Source organism: Bubalus bubalis, chromosome 5, assembly GCF_019923935.1.
Source record: "Bubalus bubalis isolate 160015118507 breed Murrah chromosome 5, NDDB_SH_1, whole genome shotgun sequence".
In the NCBI taxonomy this organism is placed as follows: domain Eukaryota; kingdom Metazoa; phylum Chordata; class Mammalia; order Artiodactyla; family Bovidae; genus Bubalus; species Bubalus bubalis.
Genome location: NC_059161.1, coordinates 102,386,904 through 102,406,147, shown reverse-complemented (window position 1 = coordinate 102,406,147; position 19,244 = coordinate 102,386,904).

Here is a 19,244-nt window from a genome sequence, read left to right as displayed (position 1 = left end):
CAAATATACAAGAAATATATTGTATAAAATTGTGGAAGAAGTCCAATAGCTAAGAATTACACATGAGTGTTTATTGGAATTAAATAAATAGGTCCACTCCTAACATCTGTGGGGCCCAGCAAGAGTTCAAATGGAGGCCACAGATCTAAATGGATGAATGTTACAAAATTTAAAAAAATGATATAATATGTTCTATCTTCTAACCTTCCTAAATAGAATTCATAATTACCTAGAAGGCTATATTCAAATTTAGAATGCTCAAATTCTTTGAAGTTTTGTACTGAAACATGGCATCCTGGAGAGAGGAGACTGCTGTCCTTTGAACCATGCCCCACCCCCTTTTCTTCTCATTCCTGATATGTCCTGAATCACAGGGTGACTCTTGTACACATACGTGTGTGAGAATCCTGTGCTTGCGTGTCCAAACTCTGCCCAGATTCCTCTCACACCTGAGGTGTCACATCTAATGATGCTCTAAGATCTTAAGAGACACCTAAGCAGCAGAAACAGGATCAAGTGTTATGGCTGGAAAGAGCAATTGCAGGTGATACATGCTAGTGATATGGTTCTGAAAGCAGGGATATGATCCAGGGGCATGGAATGAGGGTTGGTGAGAGGAGAGCCTGAGAGGGGCCCTGTAAAGAAAACAGCCTGGGACAGGGACAGCTCTTACTTGAGTCTAAATGGGGATACTGCAATTAGACTTTGGTTTAGATCTTGTTCATCAATTTTTAGCTGTGCATTCTTAGACAACTAACTGAACAATTCTTGCTCCACCAGTAACTCAGAGTTTGACCTTGTGTGAAATAGTTAACCTCCCTGCTTCTGAGTTTTCTCATCTGAAAATTATAAGTAATCATAGCACCTATCTCAGAGGATCGATATGAAGGTCAAGAAAGTTAATATTTGTAAGATGTTTAATGTAATTTTTAGCAATAAAAGGCACTGTGTATTTGTTTAAAAAATAAACAGCTTCCTCATTTGTAAAATGAACAGCTTCCTTATTTGTAATAATAGTGTCTATGCATAGACTTGTTGCAATGATTAAATAAAATAATGATAACAAAGTACTTATTTAGTGTCTGGTACCTGGTAACAGCAAGAGTAGCAAAGTATTAAAGAATACAAAAAGGTTATGAGAATGAAACAACTGGATATCCACCTACAAAAAATGAATCTAGACACAGACCTTACATCCTTCATAAAAATTAATTCAAAATGGATCACAAAACTAAATATAAAAAGTAAAACTGTAGATGTCTTAGAAGATAGCATAGGAGAATACCAATATGACTATGGACATAGTAATAACTTTTTAGATACAAAAATTGGCATAAATAAAAGAAAGAAAGAAAGAATAAACTAGATTTAAATAAAATAAAAACTTCTGCTCTGTGAAAGATAATGTAAGGGAATGAGAAAACAAGCCACAGACTGGAAGAAAACATCTGCAAAAGGTGCATCTGCTAAAGGACTACTATCCAAAATATGGGCTTCCCAGGTGGTGTTAATAGTAAAGAATCCACCTGCCAATGCAGGAGACACAAGAGATGCGGGTTCAATCCCTAAGCTGGGACAATTCCCTGGAGTAGGGAAAGGCAACCCACTCCAGTATTCTTGCCTGGAAAATTCCATAGACAGAGGAGCATGGCAGGCTGCAGTCCATGGGGTCTCAAAGAATTGGACATGACTGAGGGACTGAGCACAGACACACATGTCCAAAATATACACACAACTCTTAATCAACAACAAGAAAGCAAACAACCAAAGACTTTAGTAGCTACCCCCTTTAGAAAGATGGTAACAATAACCCTGTGTACGAGACAGCAAAAGAGACACTGATGTATAGAACAGTCTTATGGACTCTGTGGGAGAGGGAGAGGGTGGGAAGATTTGGGAGAATGGCATTGAAACATGTAAATATCATGTATGAAATGAAAAAAAAATAAAAAATAAAAAAATAAAAATAGTCCTCTTAAAAAAAAAAAAAAAAAAAAAAAGAAGATATATAGATGGTAAAGAAGTGCATGAAAAGATGCTCTATATTATATGCCATCAGGAGAATGCAAATTAAACTAGCAATGAGATACCACTATTCATCTATTAGAATGGCCATTAAACTGGAACATTGAAAACATCAAATGCTGGTGATGATGTGGAGTGGCAGGAACTCTCATTTATTGATGCTAGGAATGCAAAATAGTACAACTACTTTGGAAGACAGATTGACAGTTTCTTATAAAACTAAACATGCTCTTACCATAAAATCCAGAAATTGTGCTGCTAAATCACGTCAGTTGTGTCCGACTCTGTGCAACCCCATACACGGCAGCCCACCAGGCTCCCCGTCCCTGGGATTCTCCAGGCAAGAATACTGGAGTGGGTTGCCATTTCCTTCTCCAATGCATGAAAGTGAAAAGTGAAAGTGAAGTCACTCAGTCGTGTCCGACTCTTAGCGACCCCATGGACTACAGCCTACCAGGCTCCTCCACCCATGGGATTTTCCAGGCAAGTGTACCGGAGTGGGTCGCCAGTGCCTTCTCCGTCAGAAATTGTGGCCCTTGGTATTTACTCAAAGGAAATGAAAACTTAAAATCCTTCAAACAGTTCTAGTCTTACTCATAATTGGCAAACTCTGGAAGCAACCAAGATGTCTTTCAGCAGGTGAATGGATAAATAAACTATGGTACTTATAGACAGTAGAGTATTATTTAACACTATAAAGAAATGAGCTATCAAATCATGAGAAGATGTGAAGAAGACAAATGTATTTTATTACTAAGTGAAAGACAATCTGGAAAAGGTTTTGTAATGTACAGTTCCAACTATGTGATATTCTGGAAAAGGTAAAACTATGTACACAGTAAAAAGATAAATGATTACTAGAGATTAGTGGAGAGGGAGGTATAAAGAGGTTGCTCATGAAGACTTTTTAGGGCAGTGAAGCTACTCTGTAAAATACAAGAGTGTTGGACACATGTTATCATACATTTTTCAAACTCATAGCCTATATAACACTGAGTGAACCCTAGGGTAAACTATGGATTTTGCATGATGATAGTGCGTTAATGTGTGCTCAGAATTGTAACAGATGTACTACGCTGGTGGGAGATGTTAACAATGGGTGAGGTTATACATGAGTTGGAACAAGGGTTATATGGGAAATTTTTACCTTTCACTCAATTTCGTTGTGAAACTAAAACTGCTCTAAAAAATAAAGCCTATCAAAATTAATGAGAACATAGCTCCAGAAATATGTATTGAAGTATTAAAAATAAATTTTCAGATTTCCACTATGTATTAACATGTACATGTTGCCTTTCTATTGATAAGCAATACTATTGCAAGCAAATTTTTATCTAGTTTTGCTTAAAAGTTTAAACAATGGAATTTCTCTTTTTAAGAACTTTTTAACTTCACAGTCTTATTGGCAATTATTTTTCTGTAGATTATTTATATGATTTTTCATCAACAACAATCTTAATTACTGTAAAGCCTATTTTATTCTTAACACTGGGAACTAACCCATTCAATTAGTCTGGAGACATTTGCCATATGTCCAGTATGCTGAGAATATATCAGATGTGTTGCTTTATGATGAATGCAAGGGGCTGGTAAAAGGGCACCAGTGAAATACAGGAGCCTGTATAGTTTCTCTTCAAAGCAGTCTTCCACCCACTAGGACAAATATGCTAAGTCATTAATTTCATCTTTCCAGAAAAGGAGCCAAATGTGGTTAAAACGTACATGAGAATATTTCCCTTGGAAAGTTGTTTTATAGAAGCTTGAGAACTGATCATTTTCTTGTCTCCGCCATGTATTTATTTTTCTTAAAAATAAAGAAAATCACATACTTTGACATGCATTTGGTGTTCAGAAATAGCAGATGATGGCAGATGTAATTTTAATTTTAGATGATGGACATTGGCAACCTGTCTTTCTGAAGTTTCCAACATATCTTTATACCAGGCTAATGTATATGATAATTCATCAAGTCATACGCAGTCTTGAAAATACCTATTCTTGTTTTGTGTACAAGTTTAGATTAAAATATCATTTATAATTTATTACATGGAGTTAGAAATACTATGCAATCTTTTAAAAGCTATTTTTTTTGAAAACCCAACTCTGAAAATAAATTATTTAGATTTGCAGTGTATGCTGATGTGTTTAAATGATTCAAACCTTCCACCTTGTAAGACATTAGTAAGATTATTTTAAGTTATATAACTATATATACTTATGTCTTTAAGCATTTAAATGTCTAACTCTTCTGAACTTCACAGTCTTATTGGCAATTATTTTTCTGTAGATTATTACCTCACTGTCTCCAAAAAGAAAATATCAGTATATTTTAAACTAAACTCCAGCGTTTTCAAAATTCCATCTGCCAAAAATCACATCCACAGCACATTAAAATAAAAAGCTGTGTAAAGCTGAGATAGATCCATTTGGGGCAAAGAATCCATTTCTCATACCAAGGGTTAACTTGACTTTAAATTCTATAATATATGAAAATTTACTCTTTCAAAGATTCATAAACTATTTGAACATATACTTTAAAAATTTTAATGTTTTTGGCATCTTGAGGCTTATAATAGCTCCCAAATCTTCAGTTTTGTGTTGTATAATGTTTCAGCCCAGAATGGAATCAACATTTGACATTTCCCTATCAAAAAAATCACTGCTTTCATTTGTAATAACATGTACTCCCAAATCTGTTTTTTTTTTTCCTGGCTTTGTTTTTAATTTTACCTGAATGGGTAAAGCCATTGTATTGATGATATCAGGAAAAAAAAATTGAAACTAAACTTTATATTATGTGTGTACAAATCTGTGTTAGGAATAACACACATAGACACAAAAGATACTTAATAATTTTGTTTGCTTTTAATGAGAAATACTTAAAACACTTGGGATATACTTATACTAAAAATTATTCATTGTTAATTTTATTTGCTGAATCTGATAACCCTAAGCAAAAAGAAATTTGTGATTTTAAAATTAATGAATGAACAATCTCTTTTAGTAAGTTTAGATATTTGATATTTAAATATACAAATTAAACCAACCGTTCTATATTTTAATTATAATTTCTTACAATTCTTCCTCCCCTCTCCCTGCTGCTCAGTGAAGAGTTAAAACCAATTATGTTGAAGAAGAGCATGTTTTTGCAAGAGTATTTAATAGCTAAGAAAAGCAAATAATTTGAGGCCACATGGCATTTACAATGTAAAAGCTAAACATCTGTTGCTGTCCAGTGAATAGCAAATATCTCTAAAAATATGAAAAATATTCTTTCACGTTCATTTTAAACATATGCATGTTTTCAGAAGCAATATCATGGCATCATCTTTAATTTCATTCTGTAATTTTGTAAATGTAAAGTATATTTACACTTCCTTTAAAATGTATCCCTTCATAACTACTTTCTTTTTCTTCCTCTTTGCTCTATTCATGAATACTTTTCCTTTATTTGGATTGGCCTTCCTTCCTACCTTTATGCTTTTAGGCTCTTCTTTCTCAAGTATTTGCTTTTAAACTACTGCAGGTAACTTTCCTGAAGACTTATATTTCTTATTCTCCTTCTCCAACTCATAATCTTCAGTGGTTTCCTAGGTCCTTAGCTTCTCTTCTAATCATACTGCCTTCTAAACAATTTTGACTTTCTAGTAGTTGACTGATATTATTTCCAGTTGCTCTGCAGGATGTATTATTCTCTTCCTTCCTGCACTGCTGGTTTTAACCTCCATTCAGTACAGACCCTATTGTTCTGCAGTCCTATGAAGGACCGTTTGAGATATTGCAGTATCTGTTGAACAACACAAATAAAAGCTATTAGGAACAAGGAGAAATCTATGAGATGAGAATCTATTTCTGCTCTTTTAAATCTACTTATTACAGGTAAATAGACTTGTCTGTTTGTTTTCAGTAGGGCTTTTGTTCATTTCTTCTATGACCACTCTTGTCACCTTTCTAGACCTCTACTGATAATGTCCTCTATGGATATTCATTGGAAGGATTGATGCTGAAGCTGAAACTCCAATCCTTTGACCACCTGATGCGAAGAGCTGACTCATTGGAAAAGACATGATGCTGGGAAAGATTGAAGGCAGGAGGAGAAGGGGACAACAGAGGATGAGATGGTTGGATGGGATCACCGACTCAATGGATATGAGTTTGATTAAACTCTGGGAGTTGATGACAGACAGGGAAGCCTGGCGTGCTGCAGTCCATGGGGTCGCAAAGAGTCGGACATGACTGAGCGACTGAACTGAACTGATATGATAATATCCTAGAACAGAGTTTAGGTTTTCACTTTTCCTTTCCTAGCACTCCTTCCTTTTCAATAAATCCCAACTAGGCTTGCAGTTTGTACCAAACAACTCAACATTTAATAGTGTCAAATCCTTCCCTCTTGTCTGTCTCCACCTACTACTCTCTCCCTTGATAATTTCCTTTGTCCTTTGTTTTAGCTTCTATCATTTTTCTTGTTGTCCACCTAAACAGAACAGGACTTCGTTTTTGTTTTGTTTTTATGGAATCAATCTACAAAACTTAAAGACAAATATGACACTTACATGACACTCTTAGAGCATAGAGTTGTGCTGTGGTCCCTCAGGCAGTCCGAGATTTCTGAGATGGTGACTAGAAGGTAACTAGATAACTGAACTTCTGGTGACACACACTTTAATTTATTCTTTAAGAAATATTTATTAATTATCTTCTATTGTCAGACTCTGGATTTATCATGGAAGAAAACAGACAAACTACCTGCCCTTTGGCGGTTAAAGGTAGTGAAGCTCACCCACCAGGTATGGGTCTCCCCCCAGTGCTCTCATTTCTAATACTTAATCAGGGAATAAAATTGAAGCCCCGTTGATACAGATAGATTTGTGTATCTGAAGGTTACAAGAGTGGATGGTATAAACTTTCCATGTCTTGTTCCCTATACATCAATGCTCAATGTGTATTTCAAGATAAAGTCCAATGAAATATGCAGTAGTAACATTATCTCTTTTGTATCAAAGAGGAAAGGCTACTCAGAGAGGTTAATTAGCTCAAGTTCATTCTGCCATTTCCCCCATATTGGATATCCCAGCTCTTCTAACTCAAAATTTTATACAGTCTTTCCTCAATTATTTACCCTTTGCAAAAAACAATATTTGAGCTGTTCATTTTTAAAGTTAGCTATTTAGTTTTATCTTTCTAAATACAAAGCTGTCAAGGACAGGGGTTGTGTCTCATATTTTTACATGATTCATAGATAATTTTTGAAGAATGAGAATATAGTAGCTAGCTTCTCATGAATACATATGATTATCCTTTCTCACTTTTTAAAAGAGAGAATGCTTTTAGGGCATAGAGATTATGCTTAGATGGCAGTGTAAGTTTGTGTACTGTGTGTTAAATATCAAAGGTAAATCTTCAAAAGACAGATGCTACCATTTCTCTACTCTCTCCCTTTCCATTAGCCAAGCACATGTAGATTGCAAACAGATGTTCACTGAACAAAAAGCTACTTATATGTACAATTACCAATTTTGTATGCACCAATGGATGCTCCAACTACACAAAATGTTGGCTAAATATGTTCAATTTCAATGAACTGTATTTTTTTTTTTAAGGGACAGGGTGCCTTGATCTTTCTGGCATGTATTAAATAGATAAAGTACTTCTAATTTGTCTCTTGGATTGACCCATAACTGTAACCTCTTTGCTGAAAAAGGGGATGAATCTGCTGAAGAATTTTGGACACACATTCATTGCTTCTCACAGGTAGACACGGAACTTCCTCTCTGTATTAAGAAGGGACTACAATCATAGTCAGGTATAATTTCATTTGCACCTCTTACCTACTGTGGTGTTTTTCCTTAATGAATAGAACAGTGTTAGGACAATAAAAACCGAAAGTAGAAAGCATCGGTTCCTCTATTAATTCTGAGTCTCTTAACCTAGCCAAAGAGTCACTGGAAAACAATCAGGCTCTGGTAGTCATTTTACCACAACAATTGTGTAAGATCTAAAATTTAATACAACTTATAATGTCTAACCATTTTTTATAAGATTTCAGATTTTAACAATTTAGAGAAAACCTAGTTGTCATAATATACATCAGTAAGCTTTAGGGAAGGAGTGAACATAAATTCAATATTGTAAAAATTGGACTCATATCTGTTAGTGTTAAATTAGTTTATATTTAACAATTTAAAAATACTTTCAGTTCAGTTCAGTAGCTCAATTGTGTCTGACTCTTTGCGACCCCATGAACCGCAGCATGCCAGGGCTCCCTGTCAATCACCAACTCCCAGAGTTTACTCAAACTCGTGTCCATCGAGTTGGTGATGCCATCCAATCATCTCATCCTCTGTTGTCCCCTTCTCCTCCTGCCCTCAATCTTTCCCAGCATCAGGGTCTTTTCCAATGAGTCAGCTCTTTGCATCAGGTGGCCAAATTATTGGAGTTTCAGCTTCAACATCAGTCCTACAAAACAGTTTATTCAGAGCTGACCAATTATAGGCAGACCTCCAAGAAATACTTTCAAGACACCTAGACTGAAAACCATTGAACACAGTCATGTTTTCTGAGTCAGTCTTGATATTGACTTGATATTTTTGAACCAATTTGTATATGACACTGTGTCAGAATGTTATCATCTTCCTGAAAGAAATCTAAGGAATTTCCCCCCCATCCAGTAAATGAGCTAATGAATTTTTCTGACTACAATAATTGCAAAGTTATTACCTGAAAATAGCCAATTACTGTAAAATTTAAGCTCTCAGGAAATATCAAGCTTTGGTTGTATTTTAGCTTGACATGAAGCAATACACAGCTCAGTTGGTAATTGATAAGATCTAGAGAAAAATTTGGAATATTCTAAATAAAAATTGACTAGTAGACACATAGCTGCTTTAAACAAGAATCTTATAGAGTAGGAATGGTGGTTATCAGGGACTAAGGAGTAGGGCAAATGGGGAGATGTAGGTCAAAGAGATGTAGGCAAACTTTCAAGTATAAGATGAATAAGTTTGGGAATCTAATGCACAGTATGGTGACCATAGTTAGCAATACTATTTTATATATATATACACACACACATATATATATACGTGTGTGTGTGTGTAACTGTATCTACTGTTATACACCTAAAAGTTGCTAAAAGGGCAGATTTTAAATATTCTCACCACACAAAAGAAATGATAATTATGTGAAGTGACAGAAGTATTAGCTAATTGTATGTCCTGCTAAGTCACTTCAGTCATGTCCAACTCTTGGTGATCCTATGGATCGTAGCCAGTCAGGCTCCCCTGTCCATGGAATTTTCAGGCGGGAATAATGGAGCAGGTTGCCATGCTCCATCCAGGGGACATTCCTGACCCAGGGATCAAATTCTCATCTGTTATGGTCTCCTGCATTGGCAAGTGGGTTCTTTACCACCAGTACCACCTGGGAAGTACACCTGGGAAGCTAATGCTATGGTAATCAATTCACATTATGTAAATGCATCAAGTTAATATGCTGTCTAGTGTGTGTGAGTTGCTCAGTCGTGTCTGACTCTTTGTGACCCTATGGACTCTAGCTGACCAGGCTCCTCTGTTGATGGAATTATCCAGGCGAGAATACTGGAGTTGGTTGCCATGCCCTACTCCAGGGGATTTTCCCAACCCAGGGATTGAACCCAGGTCTCCTGCACTGCAGCCTTACAATAAATGAGTGAAGAAAGCCACTGATAAAAATGTTTCCTTAGAAATGATAACACTAAAAAATACAAATTATCTATGAGATCACTGTTTTTGTTTAGAAATGTAGAATCAAATACCTCCTTTTTAAAAAAAAATTTAGAATTTTTTTGTATTTACAGAAAAATTACAAAGACAGTACAGATAGTACATGTACCATACCTAGTCTCTCTTATTATTAAGACTTTATATGGAGTACATACTATAAGTAATAACATGAAACATACCATATACCATAATGGGCACCCCAGGTGGCACTGATGATAAAGAATCTGCCTGCAAATGCAGGAGAAGCAAGAGATGTGTGTTTGATTCCTAGGTTAGGAAGGGAATGGTGACCCACTCTAGTAATCTTGCCTGGAATATTCCATGGACAGGGGAACCTGGTGGGCTGCAGTCCTTGGAGTCTCAAAAAGTCAGACATGAATGAGCATGCACACACATACCATAATATGGTACTTTGCCAAATTAATAAACCAATATTGATGCATCACTATTAACTAAAGTCTATGTATATATTTCTTTAGTGTTTTACTGATATTCCCCTTATGCCTCAGGATACAATCTGGGACACCATATTACATTTAGTTTTTATTTCTTCTTAGGCTCCTCTTGACTGGGACAGTTTCTCAAACTTTGTTTTTAATGATCTTGATTATATTGAGGAATACTGGCCAGGTATACTGTAGAGTGGTAAACTACGTTCTATCTTTTTGAGGGTAGATAATCTAATGAATTATTTGGAATATGCACAGGAGAATATGTCTATTCTCTCTTCCTTATTTTGTTTCTTAATCATTGTCAAAATCTGTAGCACAGGTCAGCAAACTGGAGATCTAGGAAAGTATTGATATTATCACTTGAGTCTGGATGAAGTATCCCCTTTTTTTTGAGAGGACCTCAGTCTTTCTCCATTAACGCCTTCAACTGATTAGATAATAAGTGTTAATCCCTCAGTCATGTCCAACTCTTTGCAACCCCAAGGACTGTAGCTTGCCAGGCTCCTCTGTCCATGTAATTCTCCAGGCAAGAATACTGGAGTGGGTTGCCATTCCCTTCTCCAGGGGGTCTTCCTGACCCAGGGATTGAACCTGAATTTTCTGCATTGCAAGCAGATTCTTCACCATCTGAGCCACTAGGGATAATACCCATCCACATTAGGAAGGGTAATTTGCTTTGCTCATTGTACTGATTTAAATGTAAGACTCATCTAAAAATACCATCTTCATAGCAAAATCCACATTTGCTCTCCAACCTGCTGGAGATACTCTCATGCTAGTTCACACTCAGCTTCCAGTAATTTCTCAAAATTACACTCTAAGTGATCTGACAAGTTGAGGGTTCTAGTAGCTTCTGCTCCGTTTAAATAGATGTTGGCTTTGTCCCGTGGATGAACACATCTCTCCATATTTTGAGTGGCAATTTGCCCCATAACTCAGTTCTTGGATGGATCCAAGTAAAATCACGCATATTCCGCTTGTTCAGATTTGTTATTGTTGTTGTTAAACTTCTAAAATATTTTTAGGTTGAAAATTAAACTGAATGTGTATGGCCATCTTTTCTTTGCAAAACTCTTCAGATAGTTTGTAGTCACCACTATAAAAGTAAATTATGTTTTCAAGTTGATTCTTCAGAATGCCAAGTTAATTGCAGAAATACAGTAGAAAAAATATCCTTTTGAATGGGAATAAAAAAACTGTTGGGTTGTGTAAAACAGACATCTATGCCTGAAGATGAATAAAACAGTGAGTATCTTTGTTAATATATAAATTAGATATAAAATTAGCTACAACAATAACAATGATAAAATTTCTGAGAATGCAAATCTCATAAGCAGTCAAAAACAAAACAAAGTGCTTTGTATTTGTATTTTGATCAGACAAAACAACTTAAGGCAAAAAGCATAATTAGGGATAAAGAGGAATACTGCATAATGATAAAATGGAAAAATATTAATTTGAAACTGCATTTATAAGCATATACAAAGTCCTGTGGGGGAGGAACAAGCAGAACTGGAAACTCAGAATCAGGGCCAGCTTTATGGGTTTATGATCTGTGCACGTGTCCAGGACCCCACATTCAGAAGAGCAGCACGCCAATCAAGCACTAAATCACAGTGCTCTGCTGTCTCTACTTTGAAATTCCTGTAATTTTTGAATTAAGGCCTTCTCATATCCATTCAGCACTGGGCCCTGAACATTTTGTAGCTGGTCCTGTTTAGAATGCCTCTCCCAAGATCAAGAATATCTTCTTCCTCAAAGGGAGGTACTGTACTGAACTTAAATTCTCAAGAAGCCTAGTAATCACTTTGCCCTAAGAACCTAAGTCCATTTTCCTTCAAAGTTGCCAGCTCCTGTTACTGGTCTTCTCATTCAGTTCCCTTTGTTATCTTCCACACTCATGCAGCTTGCAACCTTACTCCTGATTGTTTATATCTCACGTCCAAGTCTGTGTTTAACTACCTTGTACAATGGTAGAGTAGCGGAGGGGCCAGATTCTTCATGTAGAGAACATCTCCTTCACGTGTCTAGCTGCACACTGAGCCTCACATCCCTCTCAAAGGAAAGACGAAAAATCTGGTACCACACGCCTCCTCAAGCTGATCCTTGACTTTTATACTTCCTCAGTGGCCCCTACCTCTATACTCATTTCATGAGATGCCATAAAATTCACCATCTGATAGCTCTCAACAATCTTAGAAATCTATAAAGTAATATTGACAGAATTATAAGAAGAAAATTAGAAACTCACATCAGATATGTATTACCTCTCCCATTAATGAATGGTTATAGCAGATTGAACATTTGTTAATTGAACAACCTAATTAACAAATCTTAAAGAGATGGGAATACCAGACCACCTGACCTGCCTCCTGAGAAATCTATATGCAGGTCAGGATGCAACAGTTAGAACTAGACTTGGAACAACAGACTGGTTCCAAATTGGGAAAGGAGTATGTCAAGGCTATATATTGTCACCCTGCTTATTTAACTTATATGCAGAGTACATCATGAGAAATGGTGGCTGGATGAAGCACAAGCTGGAATCAAGATTGCCGGGAGAAATATCAATAACCTCAGGTATGTGGATGACACCACCCTTATGGCAGAAAGTGAAGAAGAACTAAAGAGCCTCTTGATGAAAGTGAAAGAGGAAAGTGAAAAAGTTGGCTTAAAACTCAACATTCAGAAAACTAAGATTATGGCATTTGGTCCCATCACTTTACGGCAAATAGATGGGGAAACAGTGGAAACAGTGAGAGACTTTATTTTGGGGGGCTCCAAAATTACTGCAGATGGTGTCTGCAGTCATGAAATTAAAAGATGCTTGCTCCTTGGAAGAAAAGTTATGACCAACCTAGACAGCATATTAAAAAGCAGAGACATTACTTTGCCAACATATGTCGTCTAGTCAAAGCTATGGTTTTTCCAGTAGTCATGTATGGATGTGAGAGTTGGACTATAAAGAAGGCTGAACACTGAAGAATTGATGCTTTTGAACTAGTTGGAGAAGACTCTTGAGAGTCCCTTGGACTGCAAGGGGATCCAACCAGCCCATCCTAAAGGAAATCAATCCTGAATATTCATTGGAAGGACTGATGTTGAAGTCGAAATTCCAATACTTTGGCACCTAATGCAAAGGACTGACTCCTTTGAAAAGACCCTGATGCTGGGAAAGATTAAAAGCAGGAGGAGAAGGAGATGGCAGAGGATGAGATGGTTGGATGGCATCACCGACTCAATGGACATGGGTTTGAGTAAACTCCAGTAGCTGGGGATGGCCAGGGACGCCTGGCGTGCTGCAGTCCATGGTGTTACAAAGAGTCGGATACAACTGAGCGACTGACTGAACTGAACTGAATTAGTAAAACTTACATATGGCACACTCACACCACATTTCCCTAAAACTGTCCATCAATTTAACCACTCCTCTTTACAAAAAGAGGAGTATCTTTACAGTATCTTTTCTAAAGACTTGCCTATATATACTTCCCTTTACCTCTGCTTTTCATTCTCTCCTCACTCCAGTTCATCATAACATCTCTACATTCCACTAAAAAAATCTTTTCACTGTCAAATAATAAACAACTGTGTTGCCAAAACTTGGAGATTCCTTTCCTGTCTCCATCTATCTGGACCTCAGAGTTAACCATCCCTTATTGACACACTCCCCACTCATGGTTTCACTGGTAGAACTGGTCCTCAGATCTCTTTTCTTCTCTATCCATGCATGGATGCATGCTAAGTTGCTTCAGTCATGTCCAACTCTTTGCGACCTTTTGTATGGACTATAGCCCATCAGGTTCCTCTGTCCATGGGTTTTTCCAGCCAAGAATACTGGAGCGGATTGCCGTTCCCTCCTGCAGGGGATCTTCCCAACTCAGGGATCGAACCTGTGTCTCTTGCAACTCTTTCATAGCAGGCAGTCTTTACTGCTGAGCCACTGGGGAAGCCCATCTCTATCCATAGTCTCTACCAAAGCACTCTCATTAATTCTTATGGCCTTAAAACCTGGCTATTTGTCATCTCTAAAATAATTGGATATGGAAGTCAAAAAGAAAACTATGGAGCTGGATTGCCTGGATTAAAATCCCAGTTCTGTTACTTAAAGCCCATATGAACTTTGGCAAATTATTTCATATCTTTGTGCCTCATTTTCTTCATCTGTAAAATGGGAATAATATTAACTACCTCATTGTATTTTGAAAATGATTAAACTTGTCAGTAGATGTAAAGTGCTTAAAATAGGGCCGAACACATAATGAAAAAAAGTTTTAAAAGATATTTAAATTGTAAAATTATAATTCTAATACAAAAAGAAAATGAAAATGTGTCAAACATTTTCTTCAACTCATCAGTCAATGAAGGAACTAGTAGGATACTATAATGATTCAAAGAAAAAGAAAACATCTAAGCCAACTAATTAGTAGGCCAGTAAAAATATCTCTCTTATCTAAATATTGAGAAGGAACTAGCCATGTGAAAATCCAGGAAAATGATATTTTTCAGGCACAGGGAATGGAAAATATAAAGGACCAGAGTTGGGAATGAGTTTAGAGGATTCAATGATCAGAAAAAAGGGGTAGTATCTTTAGAGTGTAGTAAGTGAGGAGAGAATGCGAAGGAGATAATGTTGAATATAGCCAGGCGATAGATTACTCAGATTCTTAAATACCATGATGAGGGAGTCTGGATTTTACTCACAAATCAGTGTCAAGCAGGGTATTAGAAAATTGTAAGGCAGTGTTTATGGGTGATGATTTTGAGGAAATAGACACTGATATTTTAATTGCCTAGTTGTGAGACTTAAAAATCAAGCAGTCATCAACTCTCTTCACTGTTAACTATTCAGATATGATTTAAAGGAATAAAGAGTAAGATACGACTGAGTGATTAACACTTTCACTTTTACACTTTATAACGTATTAATGGAATGTGAAGAGATAGTTACCAAAAGCATCTATACATTAGTACCCAAGAGCAGTGGTGCAATGCAAAACATGTCTGACTGTGGATTAGAAGATCCTAGGTTAACTTACCTGGAGTACTTCTATGGGCTAAAGAGGTAGTACGTACTGTGATTAGGAGTTGCTGCTTTCAAGTGAAAAGACAGGTGTTCTGATCTACTCCTTTTGGAGCAAATTATTTGAACTTTTTAAGCCTCACTTTTATAACCTTTAAGTAATACTAATGACATCTGTCCTGGGCTGTTTTGTCAGCCTTAAGTTGAAGGCTGATTGACAAATATTCCGTGCTTAACACAGTAACTGACATGTCAAAAGACCTCAGTAAAATTAGGCTACTATTCTTGAAACCCAATCAGCACTGAGGTGCTTGTGTGTTACACACCAGCCCAAATAATGCAATGAAGGTAGCATCATTCCCTAAATTACTCTAGAGAAATTTAAATTTCTCCTTGTCACCAAAGTACCAATTCTCCTGACTGTATCCAGTTTATGGATTATTTTGCCATCTCAAGGGTCCTTTGGCTTTTCTGCTTCAATTGTCATCACTAGATACTACTTTAATCCCAACATTCCCCAATGTATTTACAGCATTAATCAAGTGGGGCAGGGTCTGCTGCATTAACAAATATACCCTGCAATCACACTGTTTTAATATAAGTAAGCCTTAAATATCATGGTGGTTCAGGTAGCTCCTCTTACCTGAAGCAACACTGTCTGGAACATGGTTTCTAGTATTTCTGTGTAATGAGAAAGATAACTGGGATATCTTACGACCTGTTTCAAGGAGTTAAGCTTTAAACCTATATTGTATCTCTACAGCATAAGAACATAAAATTGGATATGGGACATACATGCTCCCAAATGGCTTTGTTCATTCCATATTGAGATTCCCTACACCAGTTTCATCCTTAGCTTCTACTAGGATCTTTGCTTCCTCTCTTTTGTCTCTCTATCTAGGGATCCTAATATTCTTCTCCAATGTACATGCATCCTTACATCCTTAAAAAAAAAAGCAGGCTTTGGGTTCACCCACCTCATTAGCACTAACTCAAATGTGTTCTTTTTATGGCTGAATGATATCCCATTGTATAAATGTACCTCAGCTTCTTTATCCATTCATCTGTTGATGGACATCTAGGTTGCTTCCATGTCCTAACTATTGTAAATAGTGCTGCAACAAACATTGGGTACATGTGTCTCTTTTAACTATTATACAGAGTGAAATAAGTCAGAAAGAGAAAAACAAATATATATTAACACATATATATATGGAATCTAGAAAGATGGTGATCCTATATGCAAGGCAGTTATGGAGACACAGATTTGTGGACACTGTGGGGGAAGGTGAGGGTGAGATGAATTGTGAGAGTAGCATGGAAACATAAACATTACCATATGTACAAGAGATAGCCAGTGGGAATTTGCTGTATGACCCAGGGATGGTGGGGCCTGGTGGGCTGCCGTCTATGGGGTCGCACAGAGTCGGACACGACTGAAGCAACTTAGCAGCAGCAGCAGCAGCATAGGGAGTTCAAATCCAGTGGTCTGTGATAATCTAGAGGGATGGGATGGGGTGGAAAGAAGGAGGAAGATTCAAGAAGGAGGGGACATATGTGTATCTATGGCTGATTCATGTGGATGTATGGCAGAAACCAACACAATATTGTAAAGTGATTATTCTTCAATTAAAAAAAAGAACAAACTCACATCTCTGCCTTACTGACCATGACTTGAAGTCTGCATATGTGTTTTGCTTAAAAAAGGAAGCTATCTATACTCTGGAAATTATTAGTCACTATTTCAGAGGTAGAAGAAGATGCAATCAGATGAATTATCCTTTTTTTTTTTCTCTTTCAAATGTACCAATATTTTAGGACCTCTTTCACTGATGTAGGAGTATAAAACTAAAGTCAATTATTACTTTGGTAAATCCAGTTTCAACTGTGTTACCTGTTATATATTTTTTTCAGGGACAGTATGCAATTCAAAATATGCTAAATAAGGATTCTAAAAGCAAAATGTAATAAATGTGGCTGTTGAAGTAAATTCTTGTTTATTCAGTAGCAAAAGTATTCAAGTATTTCACCCACTATAAATTTAAGACTAGTAACAGATTTATTAACAAAGCTAATTTTGAATGGAAATGAAGTCATTAAAATGTAAAGTAAAAAAGCAGGAAGCAATCCTTCAGAATTCAGATTTCAATCTAATTATGTTAATGTTCATATGTTATATATTGGTTCCTAAAATCTACATATATTTTTGTGCTTCCCCTTCTCTTATATCCATACCACGTTCTCATAAAAAGCCAAAATAGCCTTTTTTTTAAATTAAGACTTTATTTTTTAGAGCAGCTTTAGTTTCACAGAAAAACTGCATGAGAAAGTACAGGACTTTCTCATATACTTCCCATCACCACACATGGATAGCTTTTTCCATTATCACCATGCCTCATCAGAGTTGATGAACCTATCTATTGATGCTTGATAATCTCCTAAAGTCCATGGTTTGTGTTTGGGTTCACTCTCGGTGTGATACATTTTGTGAGTTTGGACAAACATACTGGCATGCATCATTATTATTATTCACTGCCCTAAAGTTCCTCTGTGTTCTACCTATTGATTCCTGCCCTCCCCCACATTCCCTGGCAACCACTGATTCTTTTACTTTTTCTGCCATTTTGTCTTTTCCATGTACTACAGCCTGAATCGTACAGTGTATAGCCTATTCAGATTGGTTTCTTTCATTTGGTAGCATGCATTCAATATCCCTCCATATCTTTTTAATGGCTTGATAGCACATTTCTTTTTAGTGCTGATAATATTCTGTTACTTGCATGTACCACAGTTTATTTATCCATTAACCTTCTAACAGTATCTTGGTTCCAAGTTTTGGCAATTATGAGTGAAGCCACCATAAACATCTGTGTGAAGGTTTTTGAGGTGAACATAATTTTCAATTCCTTTGGGTAAGTACCAATGAGCTGGATTGGTGGATCATGTGGTAGGAGTATGTTTAGTATTGTAAGAAATCACTGAATTGAAAAAAAAGAAATCACTGAATTGTATTCCATAATGCCTGTACCACTTTCCATTCCTGCTAGCAACAAATGAGCATTGCTGTTGCTCTACATCCATATCGGAACTTGGTGGTGTTAATGTGTTCTGAAATTTAGCCATCCTAATAGGTATGCAGTAATATCTCATTGTTGTTTTAGTTTGCACTTCTCTGATTACAAATGATGTGGATCATCTTTTCATGTGCTTAACTTGTCATCTGTATCTCTTCTTTGATAAGTTGTCTGTTAAGATCTTTGGCCCTTTTTAAATTGGATTATTTGTTTTCTCATTGTTGAGTTTTAAGAGTTTTTGCATATTTTGAACAATATTTCCTTATCAGATGTTTCTTTTGAAAATATTTTATTTCAGTCTGTGGTTTATATGCTCATTCTCTTGACATCACCTTTCACAGAGCAGAAACAATAACAGCAACAAAAACAGAAGAAAAAAAATTGGCAAATGTTGACGAGGCAGTCGAGAAATTTGAACCCTTCCACTCTGTTGATAAGAAGGTAAAGTGGTGCAACCACTATAGAAAACAGTCAAAAACTTAAAAAATAGACCTACAATATGGTTCATCAAACCTCTTCTGGTAATATACTTAGAAGATTTGAAATCAGGATCTCAAAGAGATAACTGTGCTACCATGTTAATTGCAGCACAATTCACCATAGCCAAGTTATGGAAACAACACCAGTGTCCAATAACATATGTACTGATAAATAAAATGTGGAATTGACATACAATAGGATTTTATTCCACCTTAAAAAATAAGGAAATTCTGCCATTTGCAGCATCATGGATGAATCTAGAGAACTGTGGTAAGTGAAATAAGCAAGTCACAGAAGGAAAAATATTGCCTGATTCCATTTAACATGAGGTACTTAGAATAGTTAAAGCCCTAGAACCAGAAAATAGAACAGTGGTCACTAGGGGTTGAGGGGAGGGGAAGACAGGGAGTTGATAAGTTGTGTAAAG